The sequence below is a fragment of the Dasypus novemcinctus genome, chromosome 3 (assembly GCF_030445035.2).
Source record: "Dasypus novemcinctus isolate mDasNov1 chromosome 3, mDasNov1.1.hap2, whole genome shotgun sequence".
NCBI lineage: Eukaryota > Metazoa > Chordata > Mammalia > Cingulata > Dasypodidae > Dasypus > Dasypus novemcinctus.
Window position 1 is genome coordinate 65,505,586 of NC_080675.1, and position 23,361 is coordinate 65,528,946.

At 37.5% G+C, this 23,361-nt stretch overlaps 1 protein-coding gene across 1 annotated transcript in view; it reads left to right on the forward strand.

Moving 5' to 3' along the window:
- MDGA2 (MAM domain containing glycosylphosphatidylinositol anchor 2) overlaps positions 1–23,361 on the forward strand; it is a 1,021,793-nt gene that overhangs the window by 489,910 nt on the left and 508,522 nt on the right. The window lies entirely within an intron of this gene.

The following is a 23,361-nucleotide window of genomic DNA, read 5'->3' on the forward strand; positions in this document are numbered from 1 at the left end:
TAGCCATATTGTATGATTCCTTTCATATACTTTAAAGAAATGTGGTTTTCCTGCCCTTTGCATAACATTTTCTGTAGCAGCATCCTAATACTTGAATTTTATAGCCTCCCATCCCTCATCTTTTCCTCTAATATCTTTGCTTTAAAGCCATATTTCATACCTGCACTCCAGATACACTCATATTACATATTGCACTGAAATTATTCAAAGATATTCTAACAAATTGACAATTGAGGCCTAATCTTAAAAGACTGATCTTTTAAAAATATAAGTACAGTACACTAAAGTAAGTTGAATGTATTTCCCTACATTTATGGGGTGGGATGAACAAATCTTTATCATGGGCATTGTATTCTTGACATATGTTGAATTATATCAATTTTGTAATAAGTATTGATTTATATTTTTCCTGGAATATAATTTAGTTTTTCATAGGTGGTCCTCTCACACTTAGTGAAGTCTATTGATTCTAAATACTGAGAAATATGTCTTTCTTCATTTATGTTAGGATGGCACTAAGTCATGTTATTTGTATAGATATTGCTGTTCACTTTACTTGGTCAGATGAACCTGTAATATAATTTACTACCAAACAGCAAACATTTATTTTTAAACCCCATTAGGTTATTTACTGAAATGTAAATACACTGATGCTTTAAATACTGAGTGCAAAGCTTATTTATAGTAGTGCTTACATTCTGTCAAAGACACACCCCAGTCTTTATGAATCATGCAAAGTAGCTTCTGCATATTTTATGCCGCTCCTAATAATATTTCAATTTAGCAGAACAGGTGTTGAAGGTCCCTCTTCTCTCTTCAGTTATTAGTGTCCTCCTATTCCCTACCATTGCTCTTTCTTTCATGAAAATTACAGAATTGGGAAATAGTACTTAACCTTGCTGATTCCCTGATAGCAAAGAGTTTTTTTTCAATATAAAAATTATACTGGGGGAAGCAGATGTGGCTCAAGCAACTGAGCTCCCACCTAACCACATGGGAAGTCTGTGGTTCAGTTTCCAGTGCTTCCTAAAGAAGACAACAAGCTGGCATGACGGGTAGGTGCAGCAAGCTGACACAAGAAAATGATGCAAAAAGAGACACAAGAAGAAAAACATAATGAAAGACGCCACAAAAAGCAGGGAGCAGAGATTCCTGGTGCCTCCTAAAGAAAACAAGCTGATGCAATGGGCAGGCACAGCAAGCTGATGCAACAAGATGTTGCCACAAGAGACACAAGAAGAAAAAACACAGTGAGAGACATAACAAGGCAGAGAATGGAGGTGACTCAAGGGATTAGGCACTTCTTTCCCACCGCAGAGATCCCGGGTTCAGTTCCTGGTGCCTCCTAAAGATACAGCACACAGCAAGTGCAAATAATGAGGGGATGGGGAGAAATAAATAAATAAAATAAATCTTTAAAATAAAATTTCACTGGGAAGTTAGATATTATGTTGCTTATTTATGATTTTGGAATAAATTTTGTAGGCCACCCAGTTAAGACTAACACAGGTAATTCCAAGGAAAGGAGCATGCATTTGGAGGATGGCAGCCTAGTAGTGATGGCATGATGATTTAGCTCTCCTACGCTTGACTTTGAAAGTAAACTTGACTGACTACAAGTGATGAGTTAGTAGAGGAGTATATCAGTCAGCCAGGATTCAGTTGTAGCTAATAGAATCCTTTCTAGTTTGTTTAAGGTATGGATTAAGAAATGGATTAATCCAAGTAATTAATTCCTTACAAAACTAGCAGTAAAAGCTGCAGGAGCAGGTCCTAAGACTGAGCCTTCAGGAATAACTCCTAGAATAATACCACAGACTTTGCCTCCCAAGGGAGCTGCTACCACTCTTGGGATAAGGAAAGCTCTGTAGCTCTGAGGAAAATGTATTTTATAGATTAGGAAACACACTCTGAACTGTTGGTTCTGTTTCATACCCACTCAAAATATGATTTTACCTGAAAAATCTGATTCCTCACAAAACACCTTTCTCCTCATTTAATTTGGTGCTGATTTCTGATTGATAACTCCCAAATACTGTCTGGAACCTTTGTGCAATGGAGTCTGATAAATATAGATTTTAATTTCTACCTCCCGAATTACAAGAATTTGGAATGAATGTTGAGTGACCATTGAACTATATCCTGTGTCATATGGAACGATCTTTAGGAGCAATTTTCTATCTCCTACCCCTGTGACCCTTTATATCTTCTTAAAAAAATGTTTAATATATTTTTTATTTTTTTAAAAAGATGCTTAGATTATGCAAATGTTACATAAAAAATATAGGAGATTCCTATATGCCCCGCTCCCTACCCCTCCCACATTTTCTCACTTTATCAACATCCTTCATTAGTGTGATGCATTCATTAAAATTAATGAATACATTTTCACCTTTATATCTTTATTATACTTGGTCAAATGTCAAATTCTCTAACTTGCTAATGAAGACTTCTATGTAGAAGCTACCAAAAGTGTTGAATATTATATCCTATCATTTCCCTGTTGTTTGTTGGGAACCACTCTATCTTAGCACACAGGCCCTTCTGTTAGACCATTCACTATTTTTTAAATTATTAAATAAACCATGGTACATTTATAGCATGGACTATTACACAGTAATTAAAAAGGATAAGTTAGCTAACTAGTTAGATGCTGACCTGGAGAGAGTTCATGATGCAGAGTTAAGTTAGAGAAGCAAATGGGAGAGGATAAATATAATATGTATAATTATAGTATTTTTTTTATAATAATATACAGTTTTTCAGAGAAGTTTTAGAATTACAGAAAAATTACATTGAAAGTACAGGGAATCCCACCCCCACACACACAGTTTCCCCTCTTATTAACATCTTACATTCGTGTGGTTCATTTGTTACAATTGATAAACCAATATTGAAGCACTGCATTGCTATTAACCAAGTCTGTAGTCAACATTATGGTTTACACTTTATGCTGCATAGTTTTATAGGCTTTGACAAATACATAATGCCATGCGTCTGTCATTGCTATATCACACAGAACAATTTCACTGCCCTAAGTATGCCCTGTGCTCTACCTATTCATCCCTCCCCCTCCCTTCTAAACCCTTGGCAACCATCATCTTTATATCAATGTTACAAGTTATCCCATTAGCACAAGTTAATAAGACAATAACAATAAATCTATACTTTCAAATCTTTCATTTTCAGCTTTATGTATTCCCACTCTACTCTTTTCCTTGCCCAATATGCAGTATCAAGTTCCTTTTCTTATTTCCTTTCTTGTTCCAGAAACATTCTTGGGGTCCCAAGAATCCCAAGTATCTACTATATAGGACAACTTTGTGTTTTTTTCTTCATCTCCAATTCTATTAGGAGAAATATTCTGGTAGGTATAAAATATGTACAGGATATAGAAACATTGAAATGGGTCAAACATTGAATGTATGCATGCTCTCGGCGCTGGGAGTTAAAGAAGACATCCATTTCCACTTGTTCTTGAAGGAAGGTTCTTTGATCTACTTGAACTGAAGTCACCACCATCAATTTCCATTCACAACACAAAATGAAGAGTGAGCATCAATTCTGGACTCAGATGGAAGGATGAGGGGTCATATCCTAGCTCCCCCATATATTATCTGTGTGCTCTTGGAAAATTATTTTATGTCTTAAGTATCATTTTCCTTATCATTAAAATGGGGATGTAATGCCTAATTGATTTGATCATTGTGAGGATCAATGAGATACTTTAATAAAGCATTTATCGGATTAAACCCTTAACAAATATTGGCTATTTTTAGGAGAAATACAGCATCATATTGATGCTTATTAGAATCCTGGAACCATTATTTACTAGCTGCATCATGTTGGGAAAGTTGTTTAACCTTTTTGAATCTCAGTTTATCCATCTATAAATTGAGGGTAACATTGACTTGTAGGATTGTAACAAAGACAATTACACAGAAGTGCCCATGTAATGCAGCAGGAAAGTCGAGCCCAGGAATGCCGACCAAATACTTTTGAATTCCAAAGAAACCACACAGAAAGTTTAAGGCCGGCAGCAGCTAGGGTGCATGTAGCCTATCAAATAATTAACAGTGAGTGCTTACCTATGGTTCCCAGAATAGTAAATCAAGGGTTAGAACATTCTTTTGTAGCAAGCTGATTGCATTCTTGGTTTCAGGCTCTCCCCTGCTGAGAAGGAAGGGACCGTTGGCTGATAGGGCCCTCTCACCCAGACCTTCTGCCTGCAAGTCAAGGAAAGGGCATTCCTCCTATATATGGGACAGAGAGGGAAGCGGGCATTTCATGTCCCTACAGCCTAGTATAGAATGCAGTACAAAATTATTTCCCTTTTCTTCCCTTTACCAGTTTTTTCCAAATTTTCAAGCAGGTTAAAAAAAATTCTGGCAATATTTAACCCTGGCTGTAACCTAGTGGAATGAAATGCTTCAAATATGAGCAGTGTTAGTTATCGGTTATTGCTCTCTGATCCATGGATCCTGAAATTGGGACACTTGAATATACAGTGAACTGGTCCTCTTACATTTATATTATTTCTAATGCCTCAGTTTAGTTTCATATTTCTTCTTGTTGGTAGCTTTCAGTCACCAGGTTGTTGTACGGGTTTGGGTTTCAAGCTGATAGTTATGTATAAAGGTCATTTGCACCTCAAAATATCTATAAAATGCTGTGGCATTCTTCTTTTTCTAAACATTGGCAAAATATTTTGAAGACAAAGTGTGAGTGAAAACATCGTTCCTAAGATTGACTATGTACCTGTCTTTGTTTACCAGGCTACTGTGGAGCAAGTTGCTCCATGGTGCATCAGGGAGCACAGACTTAGGCACAACAGAAACTTTCAGCAAATGACTGCTTCTTATTTCCACAGCACAAGGGTGCAAAAGAACAGGGGAAGAGCTCCCATCATGGCCAGCCCCCCAGGGAGGCCAACTACTTAGGTCTTTAGGGTCAGTGAATGGTGGCTCCACACACATCTTTTTGCATTGGAAAGGAGGAACTCTGTGCTGTTTAGGTGTTGAGTATTTATATACCCAGGGGAAGAGGGCCCTCCCACTGAGCAAAAAGCATGTATAAGGCAACCTTTGTGTAGAGTTCCCACCCTGGCAAGTACCCGATTTCAGGTTTCAGGCTCAAGGTGCAGTCAGGCTGTTGCACTAGACCTAATGGCTCTTCAGGGCTGTAGAATGGAAACATTGAAACATCAGCACACAAAGGAAAGGAGTGGAGAGATGGCTACTATGTACATTCTTGACTCACCATGGCCTATTGACCAGGCCTAGCCTACTCCTCTCCTTTAGCTTCCATAACACAAGCCCACCTTCCACCTCAGACACAAAGATAGAGGCTGATTGGGGCTACTGGCCCATGGCTCTCAACAATATTGAAGTAAAGGCTGCAGCACCTTAGGGGAGCTTTACCTGCGTATACTATTGCTCCAAGCAGGATAATTAGGCATGTCTGGAATAATGATTGTATCCATGTCTCCACTCCCTCCCTCCAGGAGACAGCTGAAGTGGTCCCACATAGAATCTTTTCTACACTTTGTAGCCAGAGGGTGTTGCATTGTAGTCACCTCCCTTTGTACCACCTCCTCTTAGGTATTAACCCATGTTTAGCAGGAGGTGTTAACAATATTACATGTGGCTCCTTGTTGGGCTGGGAGGAAATCTAAAACAATGTGATTATCAAAGACTACTTTGGCTAGAGAGTTAATGATTTTTGCTGAGGCTGAAGGGCTTATGCTGTGAACTCAACTGATGTAAGCCAAGGTGGCAGACAGATTGTGTGTCATGTGCTCATTGGTGCTTACTCCCAGCCAGGGCAAAAATAAGCTGGAGAAAGAGACAAATTCAGAATCATGGAACCCTCCTGGCAAATCATGTTTTGCTCGAAATAATAAATTGAAAGGAGCACTCTAATGAGAAGTCTTGGATTGGTTATGAATTGTCAAGGGGACAGTCAGAACCCTGAAGGTGTATTATTGTCCCATTGCTATCCAATGACCTGAGCAGGGAGTGATCCAGAAGGTGCAAGTTTTGTTTCCTCCACAAAGACCATGGAGAGATACAGCCTGCCCCTAGAGAGTCACTGGTCTTATTGGCAGTTGATGAACAGATCCAGCAGTCAGTCAGATTCGGTCCGCTGCTATAGCCTGGATCATTTGGATAAAGGTGTTTTCTTTCCAAATTTTGATGTGGTTATTCCTCCATCAAATATGTAGAAAACAGGAGGAGCCAGCAGTGAACAGTCCTGACAGGTGTCTTGCAACCACTTTCCATTGGGAGATACTTTTATTGGTCTATTTCCAGTAACTTATATATTTCCTACAAGGGCACCCAGACTGTCTGTCCCTTGCTTGAGCTATAACCTCACCTTTTTCCCATTGATCTTAGTACCTTACCCATATCTTCTAGCCCATTTCCATCCCTTATTGATAAATGGGAGTTGTCAGGACTCCTTGATGGTGTCCCATAAACATTGCCAAGAGGACTGGTGGCCCAACCAGGGATAGGCCTAGCTCACTAATCTCCAGGCCCTGCAGGTCCTGCCCACTGTCACACTGTTTACTGTGATTAATTGTGGGATGGTGGATGGGAGAGTGTGGCCCCTCTAGGAATAACCTCTAAATGCCCTTTTCAGACTTGGACTTGTAGTTGACATTTCTCACATTTGTTGAATATATAATTCAATCTCTCAGACTACCTATACTATTTGAAGATGTTAATTTTATCTTTCAAGTCCCAGTTGCCCAGAGAATATACATAGGGACAGAAATTCACTCAAAAACAGAATAACTGAGGAGGGTATGATATACTATAAACTTTAAAACATCTTGGTTCAAGAAAATTAATAGCCACAACATAGACTAAAAACTCTGCTAGGTAACCTTATGTTTAACTTTTGTTTCAATACATTTTTGTCTAAATACGTATGGAAGAGTTTGAAAGAGCCTAGAATCAGTTTATCAAAGAAAATCCATGGCAAAGTATGGAGTTCCAAATATCTGTTATAATCCCCAAATGATAACCCCATGAGTTTTTGTGAAAGAAGTAATGAAACCAGAAATAATGTGACTTTTTTGTTGTTGTTTTATTTTTTATTTTTCAATAACTAGACTTATTGGGAAAGCACATTTCTTCAAAGCATTTCTTCACATTCCTTCCACTCCAAAGCTTATTCAACTTTCCTACTCTTTGCCTAGTAATACAGAAAGTCTGAAGGTCTAGTTCAAAATGGCATAAGGTATGTTTTTCAATAAAAATAGTTTATACCTGTCAATTATTGAGTGCTCATCAAATAGCAGGCATTTTATGGGAAGTTCTTTATCTAGTCCTTATGGTCATTCTAGGAGAGAGTTTCTGGTATTAGTTACATTTTGGAGAATAGAAAAGGAGGCTTAGAAAGATTAAGAAACCATCAAGGAAGATAGAATAGAGTTGAAATATAAACTCAGGCAATTGTCTGTCAGAACCCATGCTCTTATCTGCTTAACTATACTTTATCTGCAGTTGTTTAATCTGAAAATTATTACAAGGGTCCATAAATCCATGTACATTTTAAGCATTATCATGTAGACTGAATAAATTTGTATATAATAAAGTTTTTCTCAGATCTTAAAAATGTTATGGGTAATAATACCAAAATTCACTTAAATTTTTACCAAATTCCTACTGTTTTTATCATTATTATTTTCAATAAGTAGAATACCTAGTGCACAAATAACTCTTATCCTGTTGCCAGAAGCATACCCATTTAAACTTTTTTCCACACATATATTTGAGAACCTCCAGGATTGAGAGTGAGTTTGGATGAATATTCCATATAATATTCCAGTAAGAAATAATAATTTTATGAAATGGAATGCATTAAAAACTTATAGAGAAGATGGTAGAAGAGTAAGTTGCTCCAAGGGTCAGCTCACCCTACAGGGTAGTTAGTAAGCAGTCAGAGCTATCTAAAGCACTGTTTGGGAGGATCCAGGAGACCAGAAGAGCATCCTGCACCATCCTTGAAAGAAGGTAAGGAGGAGACTGACCATCTGCAATGAAGATTTTTGAGTACAGCACATCAGGCCATGGAGGCCAGTGTCCATCCTCCACTGGAGGCACAAGCTGCCTCAGTAGCCTCTTCTGTGGCTGGAGTTGAAGCTCTGTTTCCCAAAAGTAGGGGAGGAATAGATGGTCAGGCACTGACTTCAGCTACTGATTAGTAAATTTGGCTGACTAAAGTCCAAGCCTAAGAACAGCTAAAGTTTGAAACTGTCTAAGTTGAAAAGAGGCAGGTAGTTGCCATTTTATCTGTACCTCTGGCATGAGGGGAAGAAGAGCTGACTGAAAATCTCAGTGGTGGTAGGGACCACCTTCTTTTCACCCAGATCGACTGCAGTCCTAGCCTAGGTTCCAGCCCCACCTCTGTAAGGCAGGAAGCTAGGGAGACCTGCACCAGCCTCCCCAGGCAACTGCAGGAGCTTTTGACCAGCACTGGCTGGATAGTTAGACACCTGAGGCTTTGTTCCTGGCCCCCAGTAGGATAGGAGGGGATAGGAAGGGAGCTGCATTTCCTTGGTCTTTCTGGGCAACTGAAGGTGCTTTTGGACCACACAGACTGGTTTGTTAGAGTCTTTAGATTCCATTTTTGCCCTCTGCCCTCCACCATTTCAGGAATGCCTGCTGACAGCAAGCACGCAAAAGAACAGATAAAGAAAAGAATGGAAAAAATTGAACAGGGTCTCAGAGAACTAAATGACAGTGAGAGACATGGGTGGAGACCCACACAATAACCAAAAGAATAGGGAATTCCCATCCTGGTGAGTCCTGCTACGTTCTTTCAGGATGGCAAGAATCCCTAGAGAGAACAATGCCTAGCAAAGAAGGACAGACCAATACACTAGGCCCTTGATATTGATGCTTGTATTTATCAACCTCATTCTTGTGAAATTGGAACTTAGCCTAGTATTGCCTAAGAGTTACTTCCTGAAGGCTTCCTTTTTGCTCAAATGTAGCCTTTCTCTAAATTAAACTCAGCACATAAACTCACTACGTCCCCCTCCACCAAGCGTCGGATGTGACTCCAGGGGATGATCCTCTCTGACACTGAAGGATTATTAACAAGTGCCAATTAGGGATGCATTTGGAAGAGGACCTGGATCAAAGTGGGAAATATTAAATACAAATGAATTTTTATGGCTAAGAGATTTCAAAGTTAGTCAGGAGGTAATTCCACAGGTTACACTTAAGCAAGTCTCAGGAGCATCTCACTGACTGCCATAGTAAACAGTGCCTCAAGCAGAGGGGATTCTGAGGGTGCAAAAGACATCTAGACAGTATAGGCAGGGCAATCAAGAAATTTGGCACCTTGTCAGTGGATCTTGTCTTATATATGATAACATATCCCTGCAATGTATTGGAGTTAAACTCATTTATAATTTTCCTACACATGGCTCTTATGGTACTTTTATTTGAACCTAAAACTAGCACTATACCCATTAAATATGTGTCCCAGAGATTTAAATCTTTTGACAGTTCATATGTTGGTTGAGTCCTGAATCTTAGTAGAGTGGCAGCCAACACCTACTCTCCAGCTGATCAGACTCACCAGGACAACTAACAAAAGGATGATGATGGACAACACCCATTCCAAAAAAAAACCCAGAGTATCTACAAGTGCAAGCAAGACAGTTCCACCTATTTGCCACATGGGATCTGAGCCCCCTCTTAATCGGAAGCAGAATGAGCATCACTACCCTAAAATCCTCAAGATTAGGAATGAACAAACATAAAGGTGGAATGTAATGATGGACTAAAGTAGACTTCTTATTATTGTAGTAATGGAAGAGCTTGTAACATTGATATAAAGGCAGTGACTGTCATAGATTCTGAGGGTAAGGAAGAGAAAGAATAGGTGTAACATGAGGCATTTTTGGGACTTTGGAATTGTTCTGCATATCATTGCAATGGCAGATACAGGCCATTATACATTTTGTCAATACCTATAAAATGGCATGGTGCAAAGTGTAGACCATAATGTGAACTATAGACCATGAGTACTGACAATGCTTCAATATGTGTTCATCAATTGTAAAAAATGTAACACATTAATGAAAGATGTTGTTAAAGGGGAAAAGTGTGGGAGAAGGAGGAGATGAGGCATATGGAGAACCCCTATATTTTCAGTCTAAAGCTTCTTTAATTTAAATAAATACATAAAAACATGCAAACATACATGTCATGGGTGTCCCAGAAGGAGGAGAGAAGGGAAAATTGGCAGAAGGAATATTTGAAGAAATAATGATAGAAAATTTCCCAACCTTATTGAAGGACATAGATATCCATGTTTAAGAAGCTCAATGTATTCCCATCTGAGTAAATGCTAAAAGACCTACTCCAACATGCATACTAATCAGAATATCAAATGACAAAGACAAAGAGAAAAATCTGTGAACAGCAAGAGAAAAGTGATGCATCACATACAAGGGGTACACAATAAGATTAAGTACTGATTTCTCATCAGAAACCATAGATGCCAAAAATCATTGGTATGATGTATTTAAGGTACTGCAAGAGAAAAACTGTCAGACAAGAATCTTATATCCAACAAGATTGAGTTTGCAAGAGAAAAACTGTCAGACAAGAATCTTATATCCAACAAGATTGAGTTTCAAAATGAGGTGGGGATTAGAATATCCACAGATAAACAGAAACTGAGAGAATAATAACCAAAGGACAGACTTTGCAGGAAATATTAAAGGGAGTGCTACAGCCTGAAAACAAAACAAAACAAAACACACAAAACCAGGAAAGTGAGACTTGGAAGAGAGTCTAGAAATGAAGATTATATCAGTAAAAGTAACAGTATAAAAAGAGTGGGAAAAATAAAATATGACAGCTAAAACCCAATGTTCAAAATGGGGTAAAGGAAGAAATGCCTTTACATTAATAACTTTAATAACAAATAAAGGACACAGACTAGCAGAATGGATAAGAAAATATGAGAGCTCTATATGCTGTCTAAAATAGACCCAAGGATACAATAGATTAGGAGGGAAAGCCTAGAATAAGATATTCTATGCATGCAGTAATTCCCCAAAACCTGGAATAATTATATTTATATCAGATAAAATAGACTTTAAAAGCAAAACTGTTTGTAGAGTCAAGGAAAGACATTATATATTAATAAAAGGGGAAATTCACTGGGAAAAAATAACAATCATAAATGTATATGCATCTAACCAGGATGTCCCAAATGCATGAGGAAAACACTAGCAAAATTGAAAGGAAAAAAAGGGTCTCTACAATAGTATTTAGATAGTTCAATACACCACTCTCACCATTGGATTGAACATCTTGTTAGAGGATCAGTGAAAGTACAGCTTGAATAATAAGACAAATGGGCAAAACTCAATAAAAGTATTCAGAATATTGCATCAAAAAACAACAGGGTATATATTCTTCTCAAGTGCTCATGGATCTTTCTTCAGTATAGAAAATATGTTAGGTCACAAAGCAGATCTCAATAAATTCAACAAGATCAAAATTATACAAAGCACTTTCTTTGATCATATTGGAATAAAGTTGTAAATCGACAAGAGGAAGAAAAAGGGAAAATTCACAAATATATGTAGATTAAACAATATATTCAAGTATTATCCATGGATCAAAGAAGAAATTGTGAGAGAAATCAATAAATATCTCAAGATGAATGAAAATAAGAGCACAACATATCAGAACCTATGGGATGAAGCTAAGTCAGTGCTGAGAGGGAAATATATAGCCCTCAATGCTTACATTAAAAAAGAAAAAGTTAAAGTCAATGACCTAACTATACAAGTGGAAGAACTAGAAAAAGGAAAGCAAACTATTTCCAAAGGAAGCAGATGGAATGAAATAAAGCTTAGAGCAGATATAAATGAAATTGAGAACAAAAGTCAATATAGAGAATTAACAAAACCAAAAATTGTTCAAGATTAACAAAATCAACAAATCTTCAGTTAGACTGACAAATAAAAAAGAGATTTAAATAAATATGGTAAAAAACGAAAATGTGGACAATACTACTGACCCCACACAAATAAAATACATCATAAGACATACTATGAGCAACTGTATGCCAAAAAACTAGGCAATGTAGATGAAAAGGAAAAATTCCTATAACATACAAACAACCTACACTGACCTTAGGAAGAATAGAATAGCTCAACAAACCAATCACTAGTAAGAGATTGAAACAGTCATGAAAAAATTCCCCAAAATGAAAAGCCCAGAACCAAGTGGTTTGACAGGTGAGTTCTAAAAAGCATTCAGAGATTTAATACCAATCTTACTCAAACTTTTCCAAAAAATTGAAGAAGGAATGCCACCAAATTCATTCTATGAGGCCAATATCACCCTAATACCAAGTCAGATTAAGATATTGTGCAAAAAGGAAATTACAGACCCATCTTCCTAATGAATACAGATGCAAAAATCCTCAAACAAATACTTGCCAATCGAATCCAACAATACATTGAAAGAATTATTCATCATGATCAAGTGGGTTTTATACCAGGCATGGAAGCCTGGTTCAACACAAGAAAATCAATCAGCATACTACACCACATTAATAAATCAAAGAAGAAAAATCGCATGACCCTACTGATTGATGCAGAAAGTAATTTGAAAACTACAGCATCATTTCTGGATAAAATGACTACAAAAGATTGGAATTGAAGGAAACTTTCTTACCATGATAATGACCATATGTAAAAAACCCACAGCTTTCGTTGTACTCAATGGTGAGATGCTGGATGCTTTCCCAGTGAGATCAGGAAAGAGAGAGGGATGCCCACTGTCATCACTCTTGTTCAATATAGTGCTAGAGAGTCTAGGCAGAGCAATCGGGCAACAAAAAGAAACAAAAGACATCAAAATAGGAAAGGAAGAAGTAAAACTTTCACTATTCTTAGATGATATGACTCTATATCTAGAAAGTCCTGAAAAATGTACAACAAAGCTACTAGACCTAATAAACAATTTCAGCAGGGTGGCAGGATACAAGATTAATACACACCAGCCAGTAGTGTTTCTATACACCAGTAATGCTCAATCTGAGGAGAAAGTCAGAAAAAAATTCCATTTACAATAGCAACTAAAAGAATCAAATATTTAGGAATAAACTTAACTGAGGAGGTAAAGTACTTGTGTTCAGAAAACTAAAATATATTGCTAAAAGAAATTTAGAAAAACCAAAATAAATGGAAGAACATTCCATGCCCATGGATTGGAAGACTAAATATCGTTAAGATGTCAGTTCTACTCAAATTAATATATAGATTCAATGTAGTTCTTACAAAAATTCCACCAGCATTTTTAAAAGAAATGGAAAACACAATTTTCAAATTTATTTGGAAGGGTAAGTAGCTCTGAATAGCCAGAAATATCTTAAAAAGGAGTGAAATTGGAGGATTCTTACTTCTGAACTTTAAATCATATTACCTAGTTACAGTGGTAAACAGCATGTACTGGAATTAAGATAGACAGATCAATAGAACCAAACTGATGGTTCAGAAACAGACCCTCACATCTATGGTCAAGTGATTTTTGACAAGCCTGTCAAATGCACCCAGCTGAGGGAGCACAGTCAGTTCAACAAATGGTGCTGGGAGAACTGGATGTCCATATCCAAAAAAAGAAAGAGGACCTATACCTAACACTTTTTGCAAAAAGTAAATCAAAATGGATCAAAGACCTCCATACAAAAGCTAGAACCATAAATCTCCTAGAAGAAAATGTAGGAAAACATTTTCAAGACCTGGTGGTAGGTGGAGGATTCTTAAACTTTATATCAAAAGCATGAGCAATGAAAGAAAACATGGATAAATGGGACCTCCTCAAACTTAAGCATGTTTGTGATTCAAAGGACTTTGTCAAGAAGATGAAAAGACAGCCCACTCAGTGGGAGAAAATATTTGGGAACCACATATCCAATTAGGATTTGATTTTCATTCTACATAAAGATACCATACAACTCAACAATAAATGAGCAAGCAATCCAATTTAAAAATGGGCAAAAGTTTGAGGGCGCGGATTTCCGCGGAGGAGTAGAGCAGGAGCCGAGGACGCAAAGCGACGCGAGGGACAACTGCGGAGACTCTGAGGATGGTGCGAACAGGTCTACTTTATTGGGGGATACAGCGCTTATATATGCGCAGGGTAACACCAAATAAGGCAAGGAGTGAGGGGAGAGTTGCTGATTGGCTGGGGGAAGGCGGGAAGGAGCTGGGTGGGGAGGGCTGACGTATAGGATGCCGATTGGCTGAAACTGCTGACGCGGCCATTGCTGGGCAGGGGAGCCGCGGAGAGGTTACACTTTGGGGAGTAGGCGGGAAGTTCTGGGAGTCAGGGCAGAGGCTGGCTGATTGCTGCAGGGCACCTTCCCAGTGGTCCAAATGGTGGATGAAGATAGAGGGCCAGTGCTCGGGCAGGGCACCTTGGGGGCACTAATCAACCCGCACCAAGCACCCACCCAATGGGAGACAGCGCTTATCTCAACACACCGGGCTTGCCCAACGGCGACGGGCCTCCCCATCAAAGTTTTAAATAGACATTTCTCCAGAGGAAATACAAATGGCCAAAAAGCACATGAAAAAATGCTTAATATCACTAGGTATTAAGGAAATGCAAATGAAAATGGCCATGAGATATCATCTCACACCACACAGATGGTCAATATTAAATAAAAACAAAAACAGAAACAAAACAGAAAACCTTAAGTGCTGGAAAGGATGTAGAAAAATAGGAACACTCCTGCACTCTTGGTAGAGTGGTGCAATCTCTGTGAAAGACAATTTGGCAGTTCCTCAGGAAGCTAAATATAGAACTGTCATATGATGTAGCAATTCCTCTACTAGAAATATATCCAGAAGAACTGAAAACACACCAACAGACATTTGTACACTAATGTTCATAGTGGCATTATTAACAATTGCCCAAAGAGGATGGAAACAACACAAGTGTCCATCAGCTGATGAATAGATAAACAAAATGTGGTGTGTGTATATATATATATATATATGTATATATATACATATACGTATGTTTGTATACATGTATGATGGAATACTATGCTGCTGTAAGAAGAAATGATTGGAACGCATATGATAACATGGTTGAATCTTGAAGACATTATGCTAAATGACATAAGCCAGTCACAAAAGGACAAATATTGCATGGTCTCACTAATATGAACTAAATGTGAGAAATAAACATGTGGAGTTAAAACCTAGAGTATAGGTTATTAGGAAATAAGAGGAGGACTGGGGGAAATGGATCTGGTTCAAGTGATAAGGCCTCCGCTTATCATATAAGAGGACCCAGGTTTTATCCCTGGGACCTCCTGGTGAAAAAGAAAGAAAGCATGCCTGTGCAGTGAGCCCGTGCCCACATGGTGAGCTGAGTGCCTGCATGAGTGCCCACATGATGAGCAAAGTGCCCACGTGAATGCCTGCATGGTGAGCCAGTGCCCGCGGAAGTGAGTCACACAGCAAGATGATGATGAAACAAAAGAAAATCAACGTGAAATGCAGCAGAGATAAGGAACTGAGGTGGCACAATTGACAGGGAACCTCTCTCCACATCAGAGGTCCCCAGGATCGAATTTCTCTGAATCCTAGAGGAGAAAGATGAGAAGACAAAAAAGAGAAATAGATACAGAAGATCATACACAGTGAATGGACACAGACAGCAAAAACAGCAGGGCAGAGGTGGGGAAAAATCTTTAAAAAGTTTTTTTTTTAAATACTCATTTAAAAAAACAAACCAAAACAACAAAAGAGGAGGGATGGGAAGGGATACTGATGGTTAATGTATGTAGAAGTTTTAATTAACTTGACTGTAAAAGTGTAGAAATGAGTAGAGTTGATCGTAGTGAGTAGAACTAATGCAGCAGGGTTATAAATAGGATTGTGGCTGAAAAGAGAAGACTAGGTTTGTAAATGTCAAATGAAAGAATGTTAAAGAATAATAATCTAGGTACTGAGTAACATAGTAAACCCAGAGGTGGACAGTACAAATACAAAAATGTCCTTCTATGAATAAGAACAAATGTATATCACTATTGCAAGGTGGTAAAAATATGGAAAAGGATAAGAAAAATACAATTAATATAAACTATGGACTATAGTTAATAGCAATACTGTAATATTCTTGTATCAATGCCAAAGAGGTACTGTGTTAGTAATAGGGAGATATGGAAAAATTATACCAAATGTACACTATAGACCATAGTTAAAGGTAATAGTCTGATGATACTATCTCATAATCTATTCCACAATGTAGTGTGGAAGGGTATTATATGGGAATTCCACACATGTGCATGATTGTTTTGTAAGTTCACAACTTCTATAAGAAAAATATATTTAAAATTTTTAAATTGACCCTTTATAACATTGAGTTTACTTCTCTTGTCCTACCCTCCTCAGTAACTAACTTTATTAGACTCCTTTTAAAAGAGAAAGGGGAAAAAGAAGAATCAAGAATTCTGAAAATGTACCCTAAGATTTTTTCAATTAAAATTCATTTAAAAGTTTAAAAAGTCCTGACAGAGCTATCTTTCTAAAAGGATCTCATCTTTTTAAGTATAAAGCTCAATAAAGAGCACAAAAGCCATCCACTCACATGCTTTAAAAAGGGGAGAATCTAGGGCATGCTGGCAGGTAAAATCAGAGTAGGAATTGACTCAACTCAGAAGAGAAAATTGCTATTTCTCATTTTGTTTCTGAGTCATCAACAGAGGACCTACAAGAGAGATGACTTCAGCATATATTCTCTAGCCCAGATTGTAAAAGCGAAGTAATGTTATATTCAATTTAAGGAAGAAATATACCCATACTCTAGATTAGATATTTTCATTTGTAAGTCTTTCCAAAGAATATGACCAGAATGAAATGAAGCTAATAAGTGATTTACTTTGGAATAAGATTCCACTTCTCTTTTCATTTGAGTGTTAGTGTAGGGTCATTTGCTATAGACATAATTTAGAATAAATTTACCTTAAATCACTGAAAGGAATTTAAGCCATCATAAAGAACAAAAACTTTTGGATATTGCCCCAAAATAGGAGGTGGTAATAGGGTGTGCTGAATGCCCAGGGATACAGGTGTTGGAAAACAACCCTCTAACTAAATCAGTACTTAAATTCTCTCCCAGATTACTTGAATGATGCTGAGCTGGACTAATTGTATCTATTTGACTCTTAGCAATAGTTTGTATTTCTGAAGTTTCAGAAATTGGCTTTCCAGACAATGAAAAATACCTTAACTGTGCATTTGCTGATATTTATGATATTTTCATTTCTTGCCCTTATTTGTTATTTTAGGTAAGTCTCTTGTTATATTTTGTTGACCTTCAAATAAATTTGTTTCACCAGAGAGCATGGAGATAAGTAAGGTAACTAAAATACCTTTCAAATGCCAGACAACTAGTCTTTGGGGCCAGTTTTCTATAGAGTGCGTCAAAATTTTCATTGTTTTTTAATTGACAAATTAGACTGCAAGATTCATGAGACCAATGGTTGCAACTGTCTTCATCATCATCATGAATGAATAAATGCCAATGATTGCATAACAAATGGTCATAAGGAAGCAGAGGACTTGCAAAAATTTATCAGGAGGATTGACTATTTCTTAAAATTGCACAAATGAAGACATTTCATAACCCCATGATTTTGTGCTTTTTGAAGCTGTGGTTTTGATCATTTTATCCACCAACTTTGTAAGAAATGAAACATGCCTTAAAAGAGCATTTTCTCACTATGTAAAGACCTAGTTTTTCAATTGCTATAATATTATTTGGCTTAAAATATTAAAATATCAATAAAAATAGGCAAAATTCTTATATAAGTAACTTTATGGAGCCCACATTTGTAAAAGTATATTCTATTTGATAATAAGAATGTTGTGTCATTTGATCTTAGCTATTTTCAACAGCTTTTTCGGGATAATAGATGATGCAATATGAATACTTGTGTTGTCACATTTCCATGTTAGAGAGAAAAAGTGCATCCTCTGTGACTCCATGGGGAAGGGATTCTTGGAAACTTTTTCCTGGTTTTCTCCAGACTTTTCTCCATTACTCTTTTCCCTTTGCTGATCTATTTTCTGTATTTTCATTCTAATAAATCATAACCATGAGCACTGTATAACTATACCAAGTCCTTCAATTCTTCCTAGAGAATCACCAAACCTGGAGGTGGTTTTGGGGACCCCTGACACAACATGGAAATTCAGTAAATGACTATGTTATTGTTTCTCAAGTAATAAAAAAATATAAAATAAAACTGTCACAGATCAGGTATTTGTTTTTGGAACTAAAATTTATATAATTTTGCAATTTATTGACATTCTCTTTTAGTCCATATGGACTGCAAAGATTTAAGTTTGAATGACTGGAAGAATGAAGTTGCCACTAATTAAATTAGGAAAGACTGTGGGAGTAGCTGGTATGGAGCAGAGATCATGAGTTCTTTTTGGATATGTTTACTTGAAGATGGAGGGCAGATGTTGATGCCAGAAGTCTGGAATTGAGGGGATAGGCCTGAACTAGATACACTAATTTAGAAGCCATGGTATCTAAATGGTATTTAGAGCACTGGATAATATAATCAAGGATGTGAGTGTAGCTAGGAAAGGACAAAGCTCTATGTGTAGTGAGCATCTTTATATAGATAGCTAGATGTGGCAAGATGAGAGACAGCAGAGATGGATAAAAGGAAAGTTTATTAGTACTCAGAGATCTTAGAACAGAGAGGGGAAGCATGCCTCACAAGGACAAAAGGGAAAACAAGTCACAAGCATAGGCTCAACAAAACCTTCTGGGAGCAAAAGGCTACAGTAGACCTAGGTAATATGTCTTAATAGTATTTTATGTGTAGAGCAAGGGTAGGGATTGGGGCGTTTGTATTTAAATTCCATGGGAACTGACTCGGACCCAGGTGGTTTAGTATGCAGGAAACATTTTTTCAACCTCTCTCCATTGAGTAAGATGTTAGCTGTGGAATTTTCATATATGCCCTTTATTATGTTGAGAAACTTTCCTTTTATACCTATCTTTTGAAGTGTGTTTATCGAGAAAGGATGCTGGATTTTGTCAAATGCATTCTCTGCCTCAGTCAAGAGGATCATATGTTTTTTTTCCCTTCTATTTGTTAATGTGGCATATTACGTTGATTTTATGTTAGACCAAAAATAAAACCCAATTGATTGTGATGTATAATTATATCTATGTGCTGTTGGATTTGACTTGCAAGTATTTTTTGAGAATTTTTGCATCTATGTTCATTAGAGAGTTTAGCCAGTAATTTTCTTTTCTTGTAGTATATTTATCTGGCTTTGGTATTAGGTGATATTGGCTTCATAGAATGTATGGGGTAATTTTCCCCCCTTTTTGTTTTTTTTTTGGAAGAGTTTAAACAGGATTGGTATTAATTATTGAAAATTTTTGGTAGAATTCACCTATGAAGTCATGTGGTCCTAGACTTTTCTTTGTTGGAAGATTTTGGTGACAGATTTGCGTGTGATTGATTTATCGAGTTCCTGTATTTCTTGTAGAATCAGTGCAGGTTGTTTGTGCATTTCTAGGAATTTGTCCATTTTGTGTAGGTTGGCTAATTTGTTGACATACAGCATCTTATAATATCCTCTTATAATCCTTTTTATTTCTGTGGAGTCAGTTGTAATGCCCCCCTTTTCATTCCTGATTTTATTAGTTTTCATCTTCTCTTTTTCTTTTTCCTTGTTAGTCTTGCTCAACATTTGTCAATTTTATTGATTTTCTCAAAGAACCAGCTTTTGGTTTTGTCGATTTTCTCTTTTTTTTTTTTTTTTCTTTTTCTCAGTTTCATTTATTTCTGCTCTAATCTGTTATCTCTTTCTTTCTGCTTGCTTTGGGGCTGGTTTGCTGTTCTTTTTCTCGTTTCTCCAGTTGCTCAGTTAGTTGTTTGATTTTAGCATTCTTCTTTTATAATATAGGCATTAGGGCTGAAAATCTCTCCCTTATCACTTCCTTGGCTGTATCCCCTATGTTTTGATAAGTTGTATTCTCATTTTCATTTGTCTCAATATATTTAGTAATTTTTTGTGCAGTTTCTTCTTTGGTCCACTGATTGTTTAAGAGTATGTTGTTTAGCCTCCATATATTTGCAAATTTCCTCCTTTCCCAACTATTATGAATTTCCAGCTTCATTCTGTTATGATTAGAGATTTCTTTGTATAATTTCCATCTTCTTGAATTTATTGAGAGTTGTATTGTGGCCTAGTATGTGGTCTATCCGGGAGAAAGATCCATAAGCACTTGAAAAGAACATATTGCCTGCTGATTTGGGTTATAATGTTCTGTATATGTCTTTTAGTTCTAGCTCATTTATTATACTGTTCAAGTTCTCTGTTTCTTTATTGAGCTTATGTCTAGTTGCTCTATCTATTGATGTGCATGGCATATTGAAGTCTCCAACTATTATTGTAGATATGTCTATTTCTTCTTTCAGTTTTGCTAGAGTTTGCCTCATGTATTTTGTTGCTCCCTGGTTAGGTACATGGTTGATGATAACTGTTATTTCTTCCTAGTGGATTGTCCCTTGTATTAATATATAATGGCCTTCTGCATCTTATCACTTTTTTTGCATTTAAAGTCTGTTTGGGGAAGCAGACTTGGCCCAATGGATAGGGCGTCCGTCTACCACATGGGAGGTCTGTGATTCAAATCCTGGGCCTCCATGACCCGTGTGGGGCTGGCCCATGCGCAGTGCTGATGCACGCAAGGAGTGCCCTGCCACGCAGGGGTGTCCCCTGCGTAGGGGAGCCCCATGTGCAAGGAGTGTGCCCCATAAGGAGAGCTGCCCAGCATGAAAGAAAGTTCAGTCTGCCCAGGAATGGAGCCGCACACATGGAGAGCTGACACAGCAAGATGACGCAACAAAAAGAGACACAGATTCTCATGCTGCTGACAACAATAGAAGCAGACAAAGAAGCAAATGGATACATAGAACAGACAACTGGTGGGGGGGGGAGGGGAGGGAAATTTAAAAAAAAAAGTCTGTTTGATTTGACACCAGTATAGCTACCCCTGCTCTTTTTTAGTTATTCTTTGTATAAATTATCTTTTTCCAACCTTTCACTTTCAGTCTGTTTACATCTTTGGGTCTATTGTGAGTCTCCTGCAGACAGCATATGAATGGCTAATATTTTCTTATCCATTCTTTCAGCCTATGTCTTTTGATTGGGGAATTTAATCCATTAACATTCAATGTTGTTACTGTAAAGGCATTACTTACTTCAGCCATTTTATCCTTTGGCTTTCCTATGTTATATCTTATTTTTGCTCATCTTTTTACCTTTTTGGTTACCTTTTCTGAAATTCTTCACTTCTATACTCTCTCCAAGCCTCTCTCTCTTGACTTTCATTTACTGGCTGTATAACTCTCTTTAGTGTTTCCTGCAGAGATGGAATCTTCCTTACAAACTCTTTTAGTTTTTGTTTATATGTGAATATTTTAAGCTCACCATCATAGTTGAAGGACAGTTTTGCTAGATAAAGAATTCTTGGTTGGTAGTTTTTTTCTTTCAGTATCATGTTTATATCATAATACTACCTTCTCATCTCCTTGGTTTCTGAAGAGTAATCTGCATTAAGTCTTACTGGATGTCTCTTGTATGTATGTTTTGCTTTTCCCTTAAGGCATTCAGAATTTTCTCTTTATCTTTGGCATTTGGCATTCTGTATAGTATGTGTCTTGGTGTTGGTCTATTTAGATTTATTCTAATTGGAGTATGCTGTGCTTCCTGGACATGTATGTGCATGTTTTTCATGAGAGTGGGAAATTTTCAGCCATTGTTTTTTTTCTGTAGTTAGTAATAACATTTTTTGTCTTTATTTATTTTTTTAATGTTACATTAAAAAAATATGAGGTCGCCATATACCCCCCAACCCCTTCACCCCACTCCTCCCATAACAACAACCTCCTCCATCATCATGGGACATTCATTGCACTTGGTGAATACATTTCTGAGCACTGCTGCACCACATGGTCAATGGTCCACATTATAGTTTACTCTTTCCCCCAGTCTACTCAGTGGGCCATGGGAGGACATACAATGTCCAGTTTAAATATGTTTTCCTCCCCCTCTCCCTTCTCATCTCCTTCTGGAATTTCCATAAGTGTATTTTGATGTGCTTCTCTTATCATTTAAGTCCCTGAGCCCCTGTTCATTTTTGTCCATTCTTCTCTCTGTTCTTCCTTCATTTCAGTTGTTATTTCCTTTATATCACTGATTGTTTCTTCCATGATTTCAAATCTGCTGTTTTGTGCCTGTATTGTGTTTTTAACCTCACTTATTGTCTTTCATTCCCATAAGCTCTGTTATTTTTCCATATAAGGTTCCAAATTTTTATTTGTGCTCACCTAATGTCTTCTTAATGTCCTTTATTTCTTTAGCCATATTGTTCTTCAACTCCATGATTTGATTAAGGAGATTTGTATGAACATCATTGATTACCTATTTCAAGTCCTGTGTCTCATCTGGAGCTTTCATTTGTTCCTTTGCCTAACTCATATCTTTCTTCAACTTTGTATGGCTTGTATTTTTTGCTGATGTTTAGGTATATGATTCTGATGCTGAGTTTACTCAGATGTTCAGTTTCTCTCTCTTGCCCATGGATTTACTGTTAAGTAGCTGTGTGCTACCACTGTTCTTTGACTCTTGGTTCAACTTGTTCTAGATATTCAGGATTGCCCTTGTTCAATGGTTCAAACCTGGCTAAAGACCCAATAATGGGTGCAGGTCAGTTTCCAAGGGCCTTCCAGAGGGTAGCTGTAAAGGCACCTCTTTGAGTTTATTATTTATTATTATTCCCTTTCTGGCCTGGCCAGCAGATTGTGCTCTTTGGCAGACCTCTCAGTTCAGACCCCAGGTGCTGGGGGGAATCATTCAGAGTAAGTCCTCAAGCAGGTGGATAGTGCAGAAGCAATGTCCTTAGGTCGGTCTAAGCCTCACAAACAAACTTTCTCAGAGCTGTTCAACACCCTTAGCCACCACACCCTTCTTTCCCTCTGCCTCTTCAGCAGCCAACCTAGGGAGGTAGGTAGAGTGTCTGAGAAGGCAAATTAGCTTTAGCTCTCTTCTGGCTCTCAGGGGCAAACAACGTCATAGTACCACTGGCCTAGACATTTGTGACCCCTCCAGTGCAGCCGACTAAGTTCCATGGTCAAAATTTGAATTTTCTGTAGGCTGTGTCCCTCCTTAACCCCTTTCTTGGGGAAGAAGGTCCCTGCAGTTCCCTCAGTCCACAGTCACTGTAGTCACCACCAGCTACTACAGTCTGCAGACTATTT